Genomic DNA, 23,938 nt, shown 5'->3' with positions numbered 1-23,938 from the left:
GCGCAATAAGCCATCATGACGTACGTTCAGTGTTCGTCCCAACTGTTTCAAAGAAGCAAATGTTTCATTTTTTAAAAGAGCACTGAAGTTTTTTTAGTGTTAAGATTTTTTTTTATATTCTTGGCAAACGTTAAATGTAAGTGAATTATATTTTCTAACTTAATGCTAGAGAATATGTTAATGCTTATAATGTGAATGTTTTTCAAATAAAATATTATGTCTGGAAACTTTTTATCAACTGACATCTCTACGTGGAGTACGTCTTGCAAATTTGTTTGCAACTAACATCTCTACGTGGAATATTGCAAGATTATTCACAATTATCATTTGAGCCCGGAATATGCCTGGCAAGTATGCTAACAGTTAACTAACAGTACAAATTGGAGTTTGGCTAGCAAGTCTGTTAACATTAAATTAATCGTTCAACCTAGAATATACTTGACAAACATGTTAACGCTTAACATTTCAACCTCGAGTGTCAATGGCAAGCTTATTCAGTTAATTGAATCTCTAATATGTTTGATAAATTTGTCAAGAAAGTACACACTGTACTGTCTGTCAATCTTGTTAAGAACTGTCGGTTCATATTGCACTATGTCTGACAACCTTCTTAATAACTGACAGTTAAGTTGGTACTCTGTCTGACAACCTTGTCAACTACTGAGAGTTCAGGCTTAACCATATCTGATAATCTTCTCATCAAATGACGGTTCAGACTGTACTGTTTGTCAGTCTTGTCAAGAATTGATGGTTTACACCATACTCTGACAACCTTGTCAAGAACTGACGGTTTAACCTGTACTCTATCTGACAATCTTGTTAAGAACTGACAGTTAAGTTGGTATTGTGTTTGACAACCTTGTCAACTACTGAGAGTTCAGGCTTAACCATATCTGATAACCTTCTCATCAAATGACGGTTCAGACTGTACTGTTTGTCAATCTTGTTAAGAACTGATGGTTTACACCGTACTCTATCTGACAATCTTGTCAAGAACTGACGGTTTACACCGTACTCTATCTGACAATCTTGTCAAGAACTGACGGTTTACACCGTACTCTGTCTTACAACCTTGTCAAGAACTGACGGTTTACACCGTACTCTATCTGACAACCTTGTCAAGAACTGACAGTTAAGTTAGTACTCTGTCTGACAACCTTGTCAACTACTGAGAGTTCAGGCTTAACCATATCTGATAACCTTCTCATCAAATGACTGTTCAGACTCTACTGTTTGTCAATCTTGTTAAGAACTGACGGTTTACACCGTACTCTATCTGACAATCTTGTCAAGAACTGACGGCTTACACCGTACTCTATCTGACAATCTTGTCAAGAACTGACGGCTTACACCGTACTCTATCTGACAATCTTGTCAAGAACTGACGGCTTACACCGTACTCTATCTGACAATCTTGTCAAGAACTGACGTCTTACACCGTGCTCTATCTGACAATCTTGTCAAGAACTGACGGTTTACACCGTGCTCTAACTGACAATCTTGTCAAGAACTGACGATTTACACCGTGCTCTAACTGACAATCTTGTCAAGAACTGACGGTTTACACCGTGCTCTATCTGACAATCTTGTCAAGAACTGACGGTTTACACCGTACTCTATCTGACAATCTTGTCAAGAACTGACGGTTTACACCGTACTCTGTCTTACAACCTTGTCAACAATTCACGGTTCAAGCTGTACTGCGTCTGTCAACAACTCACGGTTCAGGCCGTACTGTGTCTGTCATCCTTGTCAGCAACTTGCAGTGCAATAACCAAATATATTTCGTAATAGGTGGTCTTGTTTATGTGGTTGAATTATTGAATCTGTTTTTTTTTTCGTGACTTAAGTATTCAGTATTTAGTGAGCTTCACTTGTCTTAACTTTTATTCTGGCTTCTTTTATTTTCATGGTCATCCTAGTTCATGGCTTTCCCTCAACTCCTTTAAACAACTAATAGCTAAACCTACAGTATCCATGGCAAGATAGTTAAAAGTTTTTGGTTTTTGTTACAATTTCGAACAAAGCTACTCGAGGCTAGCTGTGCTAGCCGTCCCTAATTTAGTAGTGTAAGACTAGAGGAAAGGCAGCTAGTCATCACCACCCAAAGCCAACTCTTGGGCTACTCTTTTACCAACGAATAGTTGGATTGACCGTAATATTATAACGCCCCTACGGCTGAAAGGGTGAGCATGTTTGGCGCGACGGGGATGCGAACCCGCGACCCTTAGATTACGAGTCGTACGCCTTAACACGCTTGGCCATGCCGGGCCCGTTAAAAAGTGAGAGTTTTACCTGCAATGTTTATGACAAGCTAGTTCACAGCCACCAGTTAAAACTTTAAATATGTCTGTTAATCTAGTTAAAACTTACAAGTAAAGCCTGGAATGTCTGGCAAACTGTTCAGTTAGCAATTGAAAATAGAATATTTGTCAATAATTGACAACAGTTTGAGTTTTTCTGTTCAGATTTTACTTACATATCCACGATTGTCTTCCGTCGACTTCATAAATAAAATCTCCTTGGTGACTCAATGTTAAGCATTGAGACTTATAACGGTAAAAGCCTCCGGTTAGATCCCCAGTACGGACATATAGCAGATAGTACATTATGCAACTTGTACAATAATAAAAGCGCAAAACATGAATAGCACTTTAAACGCTAATTACCAGGGGAATTCCTAGCTCCTGAATTTTCCCATAATATCCCGAAAACTATAATTTGGGTGACGTTGAACTGAAAATAGTATTCCTACACTTTCTTTCAATTCCAAACTGTATATTACTCGTCTTTAAGTTAATTTACTTTAAGTGGATTCTTCTAATTCTGTGTGTTTTTCTTATAGCAAAGCCACATCGGGCTATCTGCGCAGCCCCCTGAGGGGAATCGAACCCCTGATTGTAGCGTTGTAAATCCGGAGACATACCGCTGTACTAGCGGGGGGCTCGTCTAATTCTGACACGAATCTTACCCATCAACACTGTTTCTGAAACGAATCTTACTCATCAACACTGTTTCTGACACGAATCTTACCAATCAACACTGTTTCAGTGGCTCTGGTGTAAAGTTTCAATTGATTTTTCACATGATTTCGATGATTCACGAAGTAACAGTTAATGCTCTCGATTCATCGTCGATTTGACACTTGGCCTGTTAGCTGTTTACCTAAATCAAGAAGTTGAGCTTTTGACACAGTAGTAGAATATATAATAAATCGGCTAATTTCCTTCACGTGCTTTTTACGTCATTATACAAGTCTGGAGCTTGTTATGAAACGTACTTTCTATCTAAAAAGGTTATTATCAAACTAGTAAACTCGATATAAAACTTAGTGTATGTCTAGGTTGCTTGATACCTAATACATTGTATGTCTAGTAAACTTAGTACCAAACACACTGTATATCTAATAAACTTGGTTCAATATACTCTGTATATCTTTATAATAAACGTGGCACAATGTACTCTGCATGTCTTTATAATAAACTTGGTACCAAAGAATATTTAAATTTGTTCACTTGGTTCCTGCTCATACGAGAACAAATGAATCTTGAGATCTACACCGCAGTTTAGTAAAACGGTGTAAAGTTGTGATATAATGATACTCTTCACCAAAAAAGAAAATAATAATCTTAGATCAGTGGGGTATATTTTAGTTAGTGATTAAATGAGTTCAATTGATACATTTCGTATTGTTGGCATTAAAGCGGTTTCAAATTGCATTGAGATTCACACCAAACAACAAAAAATCCTTGTATCGATCCAAAGTTAGTTTACTCATGTAAGTCAACATGAGTATTTCTTTAAAGTGACATATTTTACAAAACTGCGTCTCTGCCAACAAATTCGGAGGAAGGCATCGGTGATTCTTCTGGGCCATCATCCCAATAAAACTTAAAAACTGACCAAAATCTTAAACTCATTCAAAACATCGCCTTCCACATGCACCTAAAAAAATAAATCATAATTTAGATATTTTACTTCTTCAGCTACTAGGTAAGGAATTTTTAATTTTTCTTTCTTTTCAAAATTTTGATAAATATTCTTGTTTTCTCGTCACATATAGGGGCCAGAGTATTATTTGATAAAACAACTTGTGTATTATTTGCCGTAAAGCTGGCTTGAACCGAATAGGTTTTTGTTTTTTGTATTTCGCGTGCAACTACACAAGGGCTATCTGCTCTAGTCGTCTAAATTTAGCAGTGTCGGACTAGAGGGAAAGCAGCTAGTCATCACCACCCACTGTCAACTCTTGGGTTACTCTCTTACCAACGAATAGTGGAATAAACAATCACATTATAACGCCCCCACGGCTGAAAGGCGAGCATGTTTGGTGCAACGGGGATTCGAACCCGTGATCCTCAGATTACGAGTCGAACGCCTTAACCCACCTGGCCGAACCGAATAAAAAACTTGAATAATTATTACGAGTGCACGAATATAATAAACTTTAAATGTTGATATACTAATGTGAATGAATTGAGGTTTCAAATTATGTTTGAAATTATTACATTATAATAACATGCAGAACTTTTTAAAAGAAAAAAAGACCAACTTATTATGTAAACAATATGGTAATTTTAACATAAACATAAAAGTGCATACATTTTTTCACCATGCTTTACGTTTAAGTTATTTATTATATTTTGTTTTATAAATATACAGGCAGTGTAAAGAAACATATTCTATGATAATGGACCACTGTAATACTAACAAGCGTTTTGGAACATCTTTTAACATATTACGTCACTAAAAATGTAATTAGATGCAACTGCTATTGAAAGTACGGTGTGACCGCATCTCTCGGTAGAACTTTGCGTGGATCTGTCTACGTTGTTGTAGCTCAATTTATCTATTACTGTTCACGCTTTTCATTCGGTTATAACGTTGACAACATACAAAGTTAGATTCCGTCTTCTTGACTTTATGCAGACAGAACAGTTTTAAAAATGTATTTATAATAGTTTCTCGAAGTTTGAAGAATTTAAATTTGATAAACTAAGCAGGGCACCTGACTTGACCATGTATTAATATATATATATATATTCTATAACGTTTTGTCTCGGTTACTGTTGGAAGGATTTCTGTTGTTGCTATGTCCGTCACCATGGTGAAAGAAGTACAAGAAACCCCTCCCCTTTCTATCGGTGGGTAGTACCGTGTGCAGCTCTTGTTCTTTCCTGATAGGAACCAACCAACGTAGAGACGTGATTTAGCCTGTTAGTTTCCTAGCGCCCTCTGTAATATTTCGGTTGAGTTCGTGGCTGCTGTGAATTTCCAACACCATTTTTGAGCGTCTAGACATGCATATGTTTGGCCTGGTACAAGAGTGTTGTAACAGGAGCCTGGTAAGGTGTTTTGCTTTACTAATGAGTGATATATTACTTAAACGTTAAATCGTAAATGAATAAATCAATATAAATTACTTTTAATTATTAACACAGGTGTCAAATAAACACCGGCTTTATAAAACTGAAGCATCTAGAACTTTAAAGATGTATATTGAAACAATGATATTTAGCGTATTTAGACGTTTCGTTTTTAATTTTGAGATTTTTAAAGTTCTTGTGTGTAATATGTGACGCTTTATACCCAATTTAGAGTTTACACGCTCGCTATGTGTGCTGTGACTACAGCCAAATTTGGACATAATTCTATAATAAGGCTTATAATTTTCTGTTTTTAGACCCGTAAATACTGCATAATGAATATATGTTATATTTTTTCCCTCCAGTCTTTTTTTCTCTTCTTATTATTTTTTTACAATCTAAAGCTTTTGTTTGAACGGCTACATCCTCAGCAAGGTCACAATTTCGCTTAGACAGCTACGTGACATAACTAACAATTTATTGGTTTTGTCACTCCAGGAAATTCACGTGGGACGTATAAAAACTATTAGGTCCTGGTGTAAACAATTTTGCAAATTGGATATTATATTTCTGTAAAGTTATCACTGTGATAACTGAATCTTAAAGTCACAAATTTGTAATGTTTTTCAATTACCGGAAATTCACGAACAATTATTAGTGCAGCATATAATTATGTATTAATTATTTATGAAAATATATGTATATGATTTTTTGTTTTCATGTTTTGAAACTAGAGGTGTTAGAAGATAAGTAATGTATATTTTGTACTCGTTGTCAAAAAGGTTTGTTTTAAAACATTATTATACTAAATTAATATTGTAATTGTTCCTTTGGAATGTCTGAGAACTGGTTATTATAAGATTGCATCATAACATGGTAAAGTTCTTGATAGGCGTAAAAGTAAGGTGCCTAAATACGTTCATTTTGTAACTATAAACTTTCAAATTCCCTTCTACTTTGGCATTATAACATTTCAATTTGTGACTGCTTTATGAAATTATAGGCCTATCATCTGTGGTAATAATAGTATGCACGATTAGAACCAAATACTCTTGTTTGATATTTCAAATATATGAAAGTTCATTAGTATGTGAATAATCTAGTGGAATTACAATTTGTATGCGATAGTTTAATATATTTCTTTTAGTTGTTATACTGTTAAGCATGAGCCAAGTTTTAATTTATTTCATTTATAGGTAAATATTATTATTGTTGTTAGTGGTTTCAAGTTGTAATACTGGTGTGTTTCGAAAATATGTTTTGAATCTTTTTATCTGGTATTTAATTACTTTCCACTGGTAATTAATACATACGAAAATACCCGTCGAATGTAAGGAAATATTTAGGTATTACAAACATTTCAATATACAAACACTATTTGGGAAACAAAAGTTACTAAGCAATAATATTGGTTGACTCAAAATAATAGAAACTGTAAATTTTGACCATCATGCTTAAGCCTAACAAGCTACCAAATTTACTAAAGCCTAACTGCTTTTAAACATTACAGATCTAAATCTAATCAGTTAGTCCTAGCCTAACTTGCGAAGAGTCACTTTGTTACTTTTGTCTTTTGTAATAGAGATTTTGCCCTGAATATCGGAACTGTAAGTGGATACATAAATGTCCATAAAGACATTTAAAGGACTAACAGAATATATCACATTTTTACGTCATTTAATATCCCAATATAGTTGTTTTTTTTAAAGACTACCGAACTAAAATAACTCAATATTTAAGTTTAAATTTAAAATGCAAAAAAAATTTTGTTTCTGTTTTTTCTGTTCGTAATAAAACTACAATTAGTGAAAACTTTTAAATAAGTTACTACGTAATATTAATATAAAAGTTAAGGCAAACCGTTTATCATCACTTCTCTTTGATAGTTAAAATATTAAGGAAATTACCATTAACTAGCATCATAATGCCTTAATGTAACTCCAGTAAATATAATTATTTTAAAATGAAAGTTTTTATTTTAAAACACACACACACACAAACGTTATGCACATGTGACTATTTTTACATCTACCCTGGGAATTTCATTTTCTAGTGCTAGAAACAAGGGTCTTTCCAATCGCCCATCCTGTGTCCTGAAATTTCAACAAGCCTATTTCTATACGGTATTTGAAATTAGAAAAAGAAATATTTTATGGATTCCAATGTTAATTGTTGAACGGCCTTAATGAAATTTCTCTTCTACTTGTATTTTTCAGATGTTGAGAATGAATTTTTTAAATTTGTCTACTATCTTAGGTTTTTCATGACAAAGTTGAATCAACCTGACGGGCGTTGTAAGAACACGCAATATTTTTATTTTATTATAAATATTTTTCGAACATTAAGTTGAAATTACTCATCGACTACTCATTTATTTCCTAGCTTCATGCCTGTTTTTCCTTTGTTTAGTTTTCAAATAACATTATTTAGTTGAAGTGTATGTTCTCGTTTTTCTTTATTACAACATATTCTTACTAAATATCGAAATTCTGGATGGCACAAAGCTTACCGAGCACAACAGCTAATCACCTCGAAGAATAGCATTCAAAAGTCCGTTCTGCTTGGAAGTTGTGAGAAGAGAACTGAAAAGAACTGCATCATGGAAGCAAACAAATGGTCAACGCCGGGTGCACACCACCTCATGCTGACTGAGCTCTATGGTTCCCCTGGCCCCGAATATCAAGCATTCAGCGTTCTAAAGAGGGCCCTTGACAGACACATGATTGCTCCACGTATTTACAGAAGACGCTGAAGGGGCCCAGCAGTGTTCCAAGTAATTTACCGCTTAGACCGACAGACCCATAACGTTGGGCACTCCCCCGACATTCATAGCCGGACTCGACAGTGTCGACCGGATTGTTGTCGATAGCTACTTAGATGTGGATTAACAGGCAACCAATGGCACAGGGAAACCCTTGCGCCAAGCTGGAGTCGATGGGGAAAGACGATTATGGAGAGCCCTGAATAACTGGAACGCCAGGACTAAATTTTCCCTCCAGATTAACAGATGAAGTCTTCAAAACTTACCTGAAAAAAAAAAAGAAAAAAAATTACACCACAATAGACAGAATAGATTTTCTGTTTTAATTAGGTTTTTAGTTTCGTAATTGAATCTGAAAAAACAGCAAAAATTACAACTATATTTGCCATGCATAACTGTGTAGTAAATTAACCATTTGATGTATTTCGTTGGTAAATATACCAAATGATATGTATGTATAATAATGTACATATACGGACAACTTCAGAAAATTAAATTAGTACGAAGTTTTATGTTTTTATTTTGTAAAAAATCATAGCTGAATCGCTCTGAGCTTTTAAATTAACGATAGTGAGGAAATTATTTTATTTCTCCATATTGGCTTTTCACTGTCGGTTAAATTGTAAATAACTTTGATCATAACAAAATAAGTTGATTTTAAATGCTTATTTAGATCCAAGCAAGATGTAAAAACAGTTGTTGTTATGATTCTATTGTACGTATAGAACCATATAACACAGAACAAAACTTAAGATTCGAATTATGAGTGTGTTATCTGTTTGAAGTGAATCCAAGTCGTTTAACCAACAAAGAGACATGATGAGAAACGTGTGTCGACTGTAATAATACATCGAACTAAATATCAGAATTGTATCTATTAATAGGACCAACACATTTTTGTAGATTATTGTCAGTTAACACTTACGCTCCATAGAGTACAGCGTTAACATGAAGATCGTACTGATGTCTAATAACTGGAAAACATACATCTCTTATGAGATGTATTTAGAAACTTTCTAAGCTAAAATTAGATTTCCCAGCACCGTACTTTAGCATGCATGTTTGAACAGGGAGTTGACAAGGAACGGGCTCGGTAAAAGTCTGTGGGGAACGTTATAGTTTCTTCAATATATAGAGTGGAAGTTGTGAGCCGTGAAAAGCCACCAGAGCAGGGAAGCCCCGAGGGGTGCCAACCCCTCCATTTACTAGGAAGTTTTCCATCTTCATTGAAGTTAGATGCGCCAGCCCCTTTCCACCTCCTTTCACTTCTTCTTTTGATTTGCATGTTTCGCTTGTACGGCGTTGTGAAATACGACTGTGCGACGGTTAAAGCGCGCACACCACCTCTAGCGCGGGTCGACTTGGTCATTTATCGCTTGTTGCATTCAGTGCTTGGAGAAAAAAATTCCCATCTTGTCGACAAGAGAATCGGTGATTGTGTTGTATGTTTCTCGCTTTGTAGAAAAGGAGGACCTTGGCCCTCCCCAACCCCTCCTCTTCCATGAAACCCTGATAGAGCACGAAATGACCATTGTAAACGGTCATTGATTTATTCCATGCTCTCTAATGATTGTACATTGTGGTGACACTAGGTAAAGTCACCTTCGAATAATCTATAGCTAGAACTATATTTTCGTTCATCGTTCCTAACATATAGGTTTCTCTACTGAACACAATTTGCAGTGTAAGAACAGACATATTTTAAAGGTGAGTGCGTCTGTGCTTTTAGTCCAAATATTTAGTAAGCCAGTGAATAAAAATTCAGGTTTTTGAACGTTACTAGCCCGCCAATAAAATGTTATACAAGGCTATCTGTAAATTTTGTCAATCTGTTTCGTTCTGCAGGTATCGGAAAGTTGGTTTTTCGCGACATCAGTTACGTTGTAGGAATAATAATACAGTAGTCAGTCTATAATATTTAATCGTATAAAAAGCAAGACGAAAAACAAATATATTCTGTCTTTCATCCTATTGTAATGTTAGTAATATTCCTGAGCCCTCTATCGTCAGTTTGTAGTTTGGGTGATAAAATTGAATTGCAAGAAGAATGTTACTTTTATTACACTGTTAGAGAATGTCCGCAAACATTTATAGATTTTAAAATGTTTGGGTACGACTTAAATTAAACGTGCCTAAACTTTCTAAGCACGAGACCCCTCGTAAGATTTCGCTTCCTGACTGAAGTTCCCGCTAATGAATCTAGATATATTGAATATTTTACTTTTGTTGCAAACAGCATATTTAAAGAACAGTATTTTAAGATTAACATTTTAAGCTTTGATTTTTAATATTGCACATTCAGTTTCACTTGTTCAATAATGTTGTGTATATGCTACGGTCCCCAGTTTGGGAACTGAAATAACTAACGATTTTCATTTATAGACAAAACAGTAAATATTATTATTTTTATCAGTCGAAGTTTCAAGGGCTAGAAGAACGAATCTCATATCCACCTACTTTATTATGAACAGGGACATGTGACAGAGAAAAGATCCATTGAACGCTGTTCATACTGTTAGCAGATGCTGTTATATCCAAGTGCTTTCAAACCATTACACCAGGGGGTGTACAAAAGCGTTAGTGGATTGACTTATAAAAAAAGAGACACTGGTTCAACTGTGAATTTATTTTTCAACATAAGCTTTTCTTAAGTTTATACACTTGTTTCAAGACCTTTTTGTCTCTTTGAAACATCTCTTCTTCTTCATACTGATCTAAATCCATGAATTTATGTACGAGATCATAATCACTCTAAAATATTCGACCTTTTAGAAAGGTTTTGAGATTTTTGGAACCCATCTGACACTATTCTTGCCTATGACCATATTGTTCTTCAAAATGCCTGCTACAGTACTGTTACCAATCTCCACTTCTGACACTATTCTTACCTATGATCATATTGTTCTTCAAAATGCTTGCTACAGTACTGTTACCGATCTCCACTTCTGACACTATTCTTACCTATGATCATATTGCTCTTCAAAATGTTTGCTACAGTACTGTTACCGATCTCCACTTCTGACACTATTCTTACCTATGATCATATTGCTCTTCAAAATACTTGTTTGTTACCGATCTCCACTTCTGACACTATTCTTACCTATGATCATATTGCTCTTCAAAATACTTGTTACAGTACTGTTACGATCTCCACTTCTGACACTATTCTTACCTATGATCATATTGCTCTTCAAAATGCTTGCTACATCTCCACTTTTGACACTATTCTTACCTATTATCATATTGCTCTTTAAAATGCTTGCTACAGTACTGTTACCGATCTCCACTTCCTCTGCTTTCTTCTTAAGAGTAATTCTTCTGTTATATATAATCAAATCATGAACTTTCTCTACGACTTCTTTTGTGACCAATGTTGAAGGCCGACTTGATCTCGAATAATCTTTAATGATTGCCTACTGTGCTTAAACTCTGGTGCATTCAGCACCATAAAACTGTGTTACGTATGTATTTCTTGTAGATTCGGAGCCTCATTTATATTGTTAGAAAATCCAATTCAGGTATATATAGATACTATAAAACCATCGCCAGTAGATAGATGGATCATCATTCATATTGTAAAAAACCCAGTTCCAGTGTATTCAGGTAGCACAAAATCATCGCTAGTAGATACACGGATCATCACTGACATTGTTAGAAACCCAAGTTCTAGTATATTCAGGTACAATAAAACAATCGCTAGTAGATACACGGATCCCCATTTATTCTCTTAGCAAATTTAGTTTTACTGGTGTTTTGAAATAGCAAAATACTATTGCATGTACATAACACTTCCATCAGTTTCATATAATCCCATTCACACTGTTAATAAATCCAGTTTGTTGGTGCGTTATTGTTGTAAGGGATATTGCAAGCAAGGCATTACTTCCTTCGTTATTGTATTTTACGTTTCTCTTGTGTTATTACAAAATTTACCGGCTTTTTCTCTCTCCCTCTGCATAAATACATTTTTGAGGTTTATCGAATCTGGAGTTTACTGATCTAAAGACACTCAGCACAGAAATTTTTAAAGGTTAAATCAAGTAGCTTTTGCTTTGTTTAGTAGTATTAAACATTAAATATACAGATAACATAAATACACCGTTTTACTCAATGAAGTACAAATTTGTAATAAGTCTTGAACATGTGTGGTTTTTGTCATACACTTGTGTTTATTCGTAGATGGAAGGATAGATAGAAGGTACCCGTTTTTTAGGGCCGCTCGTGGTCTCGTTATTTAGCAAACCTGTGCTATGAATCAGAGAATTCGCAGTTGGCGTTACGTTGTTGTAAAAACTCTCTTCTAATCTCTGGTATTACGGCGAAATTTCACAGTTCATCCAGAGACCAAAAATAAGAGTAGTCCAAGAATTGATGGTTATTGAAATTCTGAAACTATAGAAGACATGTTTTATCTGATGAAATCAGAAACCTACTGCTCAATGTAACAATTGTGATATTCACGTAGATATGAACAATATATGATTAATACACAACTGCTCAATGTAACAACTGTGATATTCACGTAGATATAAAAAATATATGATTAATACACAATCTCTGTATATTTTTCCAGAACTTTAATTTGTCTTTCGCTTTGGCCCCCTTCAGTGGCATAGTGGTATGTCTGTGGATTTACAACCCTAGAATCCATGTTTCGATACCCGGGATGAGCAGAGCACATATAACCCATTGTATAGCTTTGGGCTTAATTACAAAAAGCAACATCGTTCGCTTTAGGATTGTGAAGTAATATAAATATATTAAAATATCAGGAACAGCTGTCTATGCATTTGGTCCAAAACATACAATACCGTGTTTGAAATTTCATGTTGCTACTTATGTTTGTGGTTAATCGTGAAAGGATTTCTACCTTTTTATTTCTGTCTTGTGCTTATAACTTTGGTTAATATTAGTTAGGTTCATATAAATTTAGGTAGGAATTGCACATTAGTAATGCTGTTTTGAACTTGGAAATTGAAGCTAGAAAACAAAGAAGGTAGGAATGGTGTGAACGTGTTGGAATATTCCGCTCTTGTGATGTTTAGAGTGAGACGATTTCAGGTTGAAAAACTGTACACGAAATATAAAGAACCTATTATAGTGACACTCAGTTATTTCTCTGTCTTGAAAAAACGCGCGTACCTTATTATTTAAATACACATTTGTGCTCACTTCATTTCAACAGATGTATGAATACTTTAGTAGACATTTTGTATAACATATTTAAGGCATATCAGGTTTTTAAAAAAGGTCAAACGATAGGTCGTAGAATACTATTATAAAATTATTTATTGATAATATCAAGTGAGGTAAAGATTAGTCTAACATGGGTACATTTTTGTTTTAATTTAGTTAGGGTTAAACTTTGCTGTATATAATACTATCAATAAATAAGCTTTTAATGTTGTTAAATGAACTAATGTTAGACCTTTTTTGAAAACTTCGATAAGCTGTTAATATGTTGTTATACAAAATGTCTTTTAAAGTATTCTTACATTCTCTGAAATGAAGTGCGCGCGCATTTTAAGAACAGACAACTTCCAAAAAATTGTAGTATATCTATTTTCAATTTGATGAAGCGAGAACCAAAGAGCCATTTGCTAGAGTTTAGGAGTCCTTTCCAAATTTTCTTCAAATTCCTAATGTTTTCTTCTGAGACATCTAGATGGCACCTTGTTAACATGGGATGAGGTAGTGTGTATTTTAGTGACGTAAAAACGACTTTTCATATAAAAGTAGCCTATTCCAGAAGAAAAACAATTGTTTAGTTATTCCTAAATACAAGAAAATGTTAGATAAAGTAGAAAATTTTGGCATTAAGATATAAAACTACCAATAAACGTAAAGGAGAAAAAAAATCAATCTATAAAGAAACGTTCTTTTAGGTTTAATTGTTTAGAGTATATTTCATATTTGCCTATATTAAAACGGCTGTTACATCAAACTCGAATAAACTTAATGAAATCGATACGCTTAAGACAGGTGGGCAGTTTCCTAGAGAATCAGCTGTATGTTTACGGACATGCAAGTAAAATTTGGGGTTGGATTCCCAGAGGTGACCAAAGTACAAATAACCCATTGTGTAGCTTTGTGCTAACAACAACAACAAATACATCTTCAATATTTCAAAATGAATCATTTTCTGACTGTTTCTTCGTGAAACAACTATAAGTTTGCAGACATACACCTTTGTAATTTGAACTTCGATTCCATGTAATATGCGGCCCGGCAGGGCCAAGTATGTTAAGGCGTTCGACCCCTAATCTGAGGGTCGCGGGTTCGAATCCCTGTCGCTCCAAACATGCTCGACCTCTCAGCCGTGGGGGCGTTATAATGTGACGGTCAATCTCATATTCGTTGGTAAAAGAGTAGCTTAAGAGTTGGCGGTGGGTGGTGATGATTAGCTGCCTTCCCTCTAGTCTTCTACTACTAAATTAGGGACGGCTAGCTCAGATAATTCTCGTGTAACTTTGCGCGAAATTCAAAAGCAAACAAACAAAGAATCCATGTAATAAGATAAAGTATCAGTAGTTCATTGGATAGCTTTGCGATAAAACACAGTCTATGATTTGAATAGGTGTAACGTAAACAAATGATTTAGAACTCTCAATGGTACACGAGCTCTTCCGGTTTGCTCTTTACAAACAATTTCGTGTTGGCTTCTGAAATAACTTGACACTGAAAGTACAAAATAAATAACAGAGATTGACATTAACTAAATGTTCCCTGCAACATTATGCTTTGCATAATTAGCAACACTCTGCATTGAAGAAACGAGAATCCGTATCTAAAGGGAAAAGGTAGGAAGTCTTTCACAGGTGCCATGGAAGTCATGATTTTAAGTCTTTAACCAAATTATGAGTAATGTACCTAAATCACTGCCACACGAGAGCTATCTGTGTTAGCCGTCCCTAATTTATCAGCATAAGACCAGAGGGAAGGCAGCTAGTCATCAGAGCCTAACGCCAACTCTTGGGCTACTCTTTTTACCAACGAATAGTCGGATTGACCATCACATTATAACATCACCACGGCTGAAAGGGCGAACCTCAGACAACGAGTCGAGTACCTTAACCAACCGGCAATGCCGGGCTTCTGCAACGCTGAATAGAATATTAAAGTAAGCTTTTCCTCGGTAATTATAATATAAGCAACTATTAAGCAAATTATTAAGTTTGAAGTAATAGAGGTAATCTTTAGTTTTTGTTTCTTATGAATATGTATTCGTGGAAGAGACAAGTTTTAATGCTCAGAATATTAAAGGAATTATCTGTGTTCAAGCTGTGTCAAGTCACGACTGCCGTTGATAAAGAATATTGATAGCATCCTTGGGTTTGATTATTTTTGTGCAAAACAGGTGTCAAGTGACCAGTCACGTGATATATGCTTATTTCAGTTGTGTATAAAAATGAAAGAAAACGCATTGTGCTAGCGCGTAGCAGTTGGAACATCAATATACAGTGATCCAGGTAAATAGCGGAACATGACAGGATTTCACCAGACATTGTCGTTTTGATGGTGAGAGCACTGGGTTAGTTAGAAGCTGTTGAGATATAAGTAATTGTACAGTAATTACAAATCTCGCAAGATATGGTTAGCAGGATGTGAACTCTTGGTTTTTCTCGAACCATCATAAATTTGACCAGGATACCCGAATAGAATAGATATTACTACACAATTTGGAAAGATAAATGAAATTTGAATATTGGGCTTGAAGCAACTGGCGGGCCTCAGTTTTCCAATTGTACAACAAAATCAGAATATGAACGAATATGAATCAGAACTTATGAACGTTTAGCTACATACACAACCAGTGGCGCAATTCATCTAACTCAACGACACAGAATCCAGAATCGTGAATTGGTCATACGACGTGTGGACGAACTGTCTTGCTCGCAGACGAACAGTGCTTTTCATTACAACCAAATACAAAGACATGTCATATACACACTTGAGGAGTGCCACAGACAAGGCCCAACATCAAACGCAAATGATGGCGGTACTGGTTTAAAGCCAATAATCAGTTTTGGTGGCCATACTGACCTTTATGAATGCCAAACGATATAGGTAGCCACTCTTACAAGCATTAGTGCAGTTGATCTGTTTTGTTTTTGGATAGTAAATGCATATATCATTTTTCCCCTTCCCTGTGTTCATTTGTTTGGCAACTTCGTGAAAGATGTATTTGTTTCAGAATTTCGCACAAAGCTGCACGAGCATCTTTGGTGTGACGGAGATTCGAACCCGTGATTTTCAAATTACGAGTCGAATGCACAAATCACCTTGCCCTGGCTGGCAACTTGGAAGAAGAGAAGACATCAGACGAATGTACTGGCCAGCAAGCTTGTCGAGCTTGAATCTAATGACACTCGTATGAGATGTCCTAGGAAGATGAAGGCAGAATATAACTTGTCTCTAAGTGGTGTTAACGATCGGCAGCCAATTTGACGGCGCAGTGAGCCATAGTGTCTCTGCAGTTCATCGATTCGCTCGTTATAAACATACAATTTCTATGTACGATTCGATTTCGCACCCGAAGTAACTCATTCACATGTTTTATTATCTGCAAAATCTCCAGTGTTTAATAAGCATTGGTGAACATGAACGAAAATAGTACAGTTTAGCTATCAGATCACGAGCTAGCATATGGTTAATTATTTCGAAGAATGTTAATTCTGAAAACAAATGTGTAAAAAGTGAGCTACTTTGTGAGCAAAGCCAGCAATCATAGCAGTGAAAATTAGATACTCTCTAAACATAATTCAACTTTGGCACTTTGATTACTAAAATTATTGTGTAAATATCGATATTCTCACATATATGGTCAGAGTTCTGTACGTTTCAAGCTTAAGAGTTTTCCCAAATTAATTTACAGATCAGTGTTTCATGTATCAAGAACGTTTTGATTTATGATGATATATGTATTTAGAGATGAGGGGCTTGTGGGTACTTTACTTAGTTTTGAATAATACAACGAGCAGTTCTGGTTCAAAGTACCGCGGACGAAGGCATCAAATGTTACAACAATTTTTCCAGACAACTTTGATTTTTTGTCACTAATAAAACCGCTGACAAACCTCTCAGGAGTTTGATAAGCATTGGTTCAAATATAAATTGCGTATTTTACTAGGTGGATAATATGAACACATTAATTACACTTCAGAAAACTGTGTAATTTATGGTAGTGGTTCTGACTTGTCATGCTGAAAATGTTTTATAATAATGTCGACCACCCTTTTGGTTCACTGATGTAAAGTATAAATGATTGACCATTCGGTCTACTCCCCATCCATTTTGGATTTTTGTTTTTACAGTTTTACTTCGTCAAGAATTTATACCTTCTTTACGTACATTAGGAGGTTTTCATTCGTAATTTATGAGGTCCTGGGTTATCATTAACCATTTCTTTAAAAGAACGATTCACTTGACAATGTGGCATGCATCTTCTATAAACGCCCCATAGGTGCTTGATGGGATTTAAGTGGGTAAGCGTGCAAGCCAGGCCACTTGGTTACTGTCTCTTTATTCTCTATGAGTGTTTCGATTAGTAACGTCGCTGTAATCAATTAGGCTGATATGTCGACACAAACAGTATTCTTTTTATTATGTGTCGGCAAAAACAGTATTCTTTTTATCATGTGTCGGCAAAAACAGTATTCTTTTTATCATGTGTCGACACAAACAGTATTCTTTTTATTATATGACAACGCAGACTTTAATGTTGCTCATTCTTCGACATTTCGACGCAAACACCACTTGTTCTGTGGCAAAATTACACTTGTGTAACTCCATTTGTGTAAAGTTACATGTATGCACACCAGACTGTGAAATAACTGTTCTGAGTGATGTTGGTGGTATTAGAAAATGTTGTCTTAATTTCAGCCCGTTATTTGAAGTTGCAACCACAACGTTTTCAGGTAACCTGCTGGGCGTAATTAAGACGAACGTTTCACGTAACCTTTTTATGAACGTAAGCAGTATGTCGTCTAGGTGATACTACACTTTATAGTAATATTTCAAACGCTGAATGAGCGAATCGAAGCACCACCCATTTACATACTGTATCCCTTATGTATTTCGTCATATAACAGTGACTCATCACCAGGGGTTGCGACGTTTTGAAAATGTCACTAAGACAGAAGATGGGGCAGAGTTTTTATTCAGAAAGGTCGAAATATAACCTGATATTTATAAACCACTGTTAAAACTTGACATTTGCGGTTAATGCAAATATAATTCCAAATAGACCACCGTAGCTAAAAACATGTATAAAACAATAAGTTAGGATGAGGCCGAGCCATCTGTGTACAGCCGTTCTTCCCTTTGTTTTGTCGGTCCCAGGTAGCCGCTGTATAGAACTAACGCCAAATCATGTAACAAGGGAAACTTTGGCGAACATAACAGAAGTTGGTTTGAGCATATTCATACGAGTAGCGATAATATAACGTCGGTTATGTGTTTCTGATTTTGTGATTTATGTTTTTTGAATACAAGGGTTTCTTTCAATACAACAAAACTATCGAAATAAAACCACCTTTTTAAGTGTGATAGTGAAGTCAAATGAGTTATGGTTGGGGAAATAAGCCGAACCTCCAAACTAAAGTATCTTTATTATATAACAAAATAGAAATCGTTTAGTATTCACCCTGAAGGCTGTCTTATATCTTAGAGAATCCACAGATTAGTCCCATATTTTAAGCAAATTGAAAATGTTATTAATTACGATTTTTTTTCCACTTTGCTGTGAACGTAAAGTGCGGTGTAAAACAAAATTTTGTAAAACGTTAAGCAAAACAAATATTACAAATGTGTATTTAATACACTTCGATCTTTTAACAAAGATAATATGTACAGTAGACAAAGAAAAATGGCATATTTTGTAAACTTTTGTGTAAAAAAATGTCATATTGTTTCTTAAATTAAACCAAAACATAGAAAATCAAAGCTCTATATATTTAACTCGTAGTGACTGTTCGCTGTCTGGTGAAAACCTATTCAATTTAAGTTGTTAATTCTAATCTATTTTCTCGTGAATTATATACACAGATACAAATATTTTGTCGTATTAGAATGACTGTGTGTTTTCTTATAGCAAAGCCACATCCGACTATTTTCTGAGTCCACCGAAGGGAATCGAATCCCTGATTTGAGCATTGTAAATCAGTAGACTTACCGCTGCACCAGCGGGGGACTAGAATACCTGATTCCAGCTTTTGGGTAAGCATGAACCTGATAGGGTATTTACATATAGTCGCCTATGAATATCGTTTTATGTGACAAGCACGAAACTCTCACGTTTTTTTTTTTTTATAAAAGCTTCAAACGTTAAATATTATTTCTTATTACGTATTATATTAATGCCATTTATTTAACACTTGAGAAAACTTTACACTCTAAAACAGCTATATTCGATCTCGAAACTTTAATTGAAAACGAAAACTGTGTTGTGTATGGTGGGTTTAAACAACAGAAACACCAATAAGACAGATGGGCAGTTTTCCCCTGTCTTACAGTGGCCATATTAGATAAATTTAACCCTTTCTGGATGGTCAGCCGAGGATCGTCGTACATCCAATACACCCAGTTGTGCCTCGTGACACAGATAGCCATTTGTAATAGAATCCTTCGTTCGATACTTTATTTTGTGTCAGTTTGAACAGGGAGATTACGTTCAGCAAGTAATTTCGACTGCAATTACAGCTTATTTATTCTGCTTTATGGAGCTCTAATTTTATCAGCGTTTACATAATAACTTTGATATTCTGAGACTTCTAGACTAAAATCCTTTTAACTTGATCGAATATCTCATATTTTTCCATAATAACAGGCTATGATAATCACCGTGCTACGAAAATACTTGATGGTACCAGTAGCATATTAGGAATTCTGTTATGCTCTTTGCATACTGTAATTTACTGCGACTTTGATGTATCCTTTCGTTGGGTGGTTCATTCCAAGAGAACTGTGTTGGTAGTATAATTCTCTCTTCATAAATTTAACCATAAAACTCCGTTTTAGAAATACTTTCCTAAAGACATATAGAATTTAACATATCTTCCCTATTCTCTCTATTGGATATACTCTCCCCCCCCCTTCCAAAACAGCACCAACAAAGAAAACATAAAATCATAACACACTGCGTGATTGGTACCAGGTATAAAAATAATTCCAAAATTGTTTACGTCACTTTAAAAACAGATAATATTCAATTGAGTTGATTTATAATAAGGCTCAAAAATGTTTTTTTTTTAGCTTTCATATATATATGTGTGTGTGGGAGGGGGGGTAAATTAGCCATTTTTTATTTAAAAATGGTTTGAAGTCTACTTCAAGTTCTTCAGTAATGTAACTGTTATTTGAAGTTTAGCACAAAGCTACACAATGGGTTGTCTGTGCTTTAATGGTTTCTAGCGTTGTAAGTTTGCAGGCATGCCGCTATTTCCACCTATGGGCGTAACATAACGAAATAGATTACCACGAAGCAGAAATTAAAATATTTATTTCAATAGACAACAATAATTACCCTTTATTTCCACCAACTTTCTAACATCATGACAAATAAAATATTATTGTCTTTGACGTATACAAATGGATTTGGGTTATGTTTATTCATATAGCGTGGAAGGCAATCAAAATTACTTTTAGAGATTAAGGGAGATCATATGACGAACGAATGCACGATTCCTAAATATTTGGAATAAATTGTTTTTCTTTTTGCTCTGTTGCATTTTCGTGGTAGTGGGGACGGAAGATGGAGAGATGAATAATTTAATGTAAAACTTTATATTTCAAATGGGTTCCTAGTCTTGTATTTCACAAGCCTTCAGATACTCGTGGATACAGCATCTATCGACTCTAAAGATGTAAAGAACGTTGGGAAGGGTCTTGTAATTACCTCTTTTCATGTAACTAAAGTTAATTATAGTAGTCAGAATTATCATTATTACTGCAGCTTGAAGTTAGTGTTCTCTACCTGAACGGCACCTCATGAAACTTATGGGTTAAATATCTAGGCTAGATCCCTAAAATTAATGTATAACCATCACTAATTTTTAACTGTCGTTCATACGCAACACGGGTTTTGTCTGGTCGTTCAAGCCAAGTAATTGCGTTCACTGCCACATTTGTAAGTCAACCATAATTAAAAGTGCAAAAATTGTTTAGCGACGCCACGACTCAAATTTTGGACCATTCAATTCGTACTTCGGCTCGCTAACCAATTTGTTTTGTTTGTTTGGTTTTCTCGATAGTGGGATTATCCAAGTCTCTACTGGTCCTGGAGTGATGTTATCTATACTGAATTACACATTTTATACCGTCAGATAAAAGATTCATAGTTTAGGACCAATCGCCTTTTCAGTCGGTTCAACCTCTGGATGACACTAATTTTGGAGCTGTTATACTCGGATGAAAAGCCAAATGTGAGACTATATTATAACCTGTTTGTTGTATAATGACTTATTTATGTAACACCTTTTCGAATATCTGGTATTTTATGGTTATAGTGTGACTGACTAACCAACTGTAACAGTAAATTACGTAAAATAGTGACTTGGACTTTAAACTTAGGTCAAATTTGTGAGATGGCATTATTGGTGTGGTCAGTGGACATAACTTTCAAAATCGCATCTAATTATTGCACTTTTCCATACTCTATGGATATTGGTTTGGTTTGTTTTGAATTTCGTGCAAAGCTACACGAGGGCTATCTACGCTAGCCGTCTCTAATTTATCAGTGTAAAACTGGATGGAAGGCAGCTAGTCATCACCGCCCACCACCAACTCTTGGGTTATTCTTTTACCAACGAATAGTGGGATTGACTGTAACATTATAACGACCCCACGACTAAAAGGGCGAGCATGTTTGGTGGGACGGGGATTCGAACCAGCGACCCTCGTATTATTAGTCAAACACCTTAACCCACCTGGCCATGCCGGGCCTTATTAGCAGCCATGGCCACCCATAATAGAGCGCTTACGCATAATGTATCAAGATTTATGACGTTAGATGATCTTTACGGCTGGTTCCTTACCAATACTTTTTTTTTTCAAGTAATGACCATTAGATTGAGCACCATCGTACATTTTCATGTTTTTGTGTCAGTTTTTATCCTCAGAACATATACTATAAACGTATTTGCTTTCTGTTTATGTATTGAACTGCTGCTCAGTTTTACAAACATATTATTTTTAGGATTTAAAACGACCTGCCAGAACACTTTAATTTTGATGAACGACTCAAACCTTACATACACAAGTGAGATATATGTGCTTTTCCATTTAGGGGGTTTGGTATTAAGTTTCAGATTAAATGTTGTATGAGATGCAAACGATGCTCATTGTGTGTAGTTTTGAATCTGAAATAATTGTGATTCCAACACCATCGTTTATGACGTGTAAGAATGAAATCTGTATTAAGCAATTTAATAATGTAAACGCTTCATGGAGTGTAAATTGGAGTTTGAATCTGGAACAAGCGTGTTCACAATAAAAATGCCTCATAGCGTGTAGGTTTGAATCTGGAACAAGCGTGTTTCTGACGCCAACGCCTCTCATCAAGTGTAAATTTTAAGCCGAAATTTTGTTTGTTTGTTTGAAATTAAGCGCAAAGCTACTCAGTGGGCTCTCTGTGCTCTGTCCGCCACGGGTATGGAAACCCGGTTTCCAGTGATGCGAATCCGAAAACATACCGCTCTGTCACTGGGGGCAATATAAACAGTTTTACCTAAAGAATAAATGTATGTGGGAGGTAAGCTTGTCTTGCAGTGTTGGCTACTCGTTTGAATACCTGGAACGTGTAGTGTTGCTGTTTTATATTTAGAAGTATAGTTCTGATTTGCTTAGTGGTTTAAGTTGTTAAAAACTGCCATCCAAGCAAGTACTTGTGGGTTAATCCTTTAACTCACTTAGTAGGGCGCCCGCTGATCACGAGATGAATTTGGAACTCAAATCTGATGAAAGCTAAAAAGAACTACCACAACAAAAACTGGATCTCAACTTAGGATCTTCAAAGGATAAAACATGAGGACAGGTCTTCTTGTTTGTGAGAGAGGAAGAATGTGGTAGTTCGAATCGAGTTTAGGAAATATTTGACTTTTATAGATGAGCAGTCTGTTTACTGTTTTCTAAATTTTACCCTTTTAGAATTAAATACATTTGTGAAAATTGTTTAATTTCTTTTTTTTATAAGTTGTTTTAATATCACAAGTTATGTAAAATCATAGTTTTATATTTGTTATTGTTTATCGTTCATCGTAAAGCTACACAGTGGGCCATCTGTGCTCTGCCCACCACAGATTTCGAAACTTGATTTCTAGCAGTTAAGGTCCGTAGACATGCCACTGTGCCACTTGGGTTGGTGGGTGGGCTTTATTTTTTTTATTTTCATTGAACGACGTAATAACCAATCAGTGATGACGGTTCGGAAGAACTGGACAAAAATATGCAATTCAGATACATTTTATATGACCCTAACGGTGTAACAACATTCTGATATTTTCCCACTGTACCTATCAATAACTTCAAACAGTAGTGATTCATTTATTCATAGTTACTTTTGTATAATTTTAATCGATTTCACAATTTGCAAAGAAATATTTTCGAGAACATTTTGGAAAAACAAATCCTTTTATACGGTTAGGCCCGGTCGTCATGTTACCACGCCAGTGTGCCGAATTCGACGATTCGCGGTTTTCGTCTTTTTGCTTGCCCTTTCAGCTGTGCAGCCGTTAAAATATAAAGGTCAATCCCATTATTCGTTGGTAAAGGAGTAGCTCAACAGCTGGCGGTGGATGATGATTATTAGCTACCT

The 23,938-nt window shown here is 35.4% G+C and overlaps 1 protein-coding gene and 1 long non-coding RNA gene across 19 annotated transcripts in view; one reads left to right on the top strand and one right to left on the bottom strand.

The window, feature by feature from the left end:
• Nucleotides 1-9,209, bottom strand: part of LOC143238330 (uncharacterized) — a 74,123-nt gene extending 64,914 nt beyond the window's left edge. For both annotated transcript variants that reach the window (XR_013020534.1, XR_013020533.1), the window contains exons 1-2: nucleotides 9,053-9,209; nucleotides 7,876-8,393 (exon numbers count right to left, since the gene is read on the bottom strand). This is a non-coding gene — a long non-coding RNA (uncharacterized LOC143238330). The remainder of the gene's footprint in view (nucleotides 1-7,875; nucleotides 8,394-9,052) is intronic.
• Nucleotides 1-23,938, top strand: part of LOC143238328 (protein phosphatase EYA1-like) — a 241,022-nt gene that overhangs the window by 63,698 nt on the left and 153,386 nt on the right. For 6 of the 17 annotated variants that reach the window (XM_076478467.1, XM_076478459.1, XM_076478445.1 and 3 more), the window contains exons 1-2: nucleotides 5,206-5,345; nucleotides 19,220-19,344. The exons of 3 other annotated variants lie outside the window; for them this stretch is intronic. The gene's annotated coding sequence lies outside the window, so the exon portion shown is untranslated. Of the gene's footprint in view, nucleotides 1-4,802; nucleotides 5,346-19,219; nucleotides 19,345-23,938 lie in introns of those variants that run through there. 8 more of the 17 variants (XM_076478469.1, XM_076478465.1, XM_076478448.1 and 5 more) reach the window with 4 other exon arrangements.

This window comes from Tachypleus tridentatus, chromosome 13, assembly GCF_004210375.1.
Source record: "Tachypleus tridentatus isolate NWPU-2018 chromosome 13, ASM421037v1, whole genome shotgun sequence".
Lineage (NCBI taxonomy): Eukaryota > Metazoa > Arthropoda > Merostomata > Xiphosura > Limulidae > Tachypleus > Tachypleus tridentatus.
Note: the sequence above shows the minus strand (reverse complement) of the source record. Positions and strands in the feature narration are given on the sequence as shown.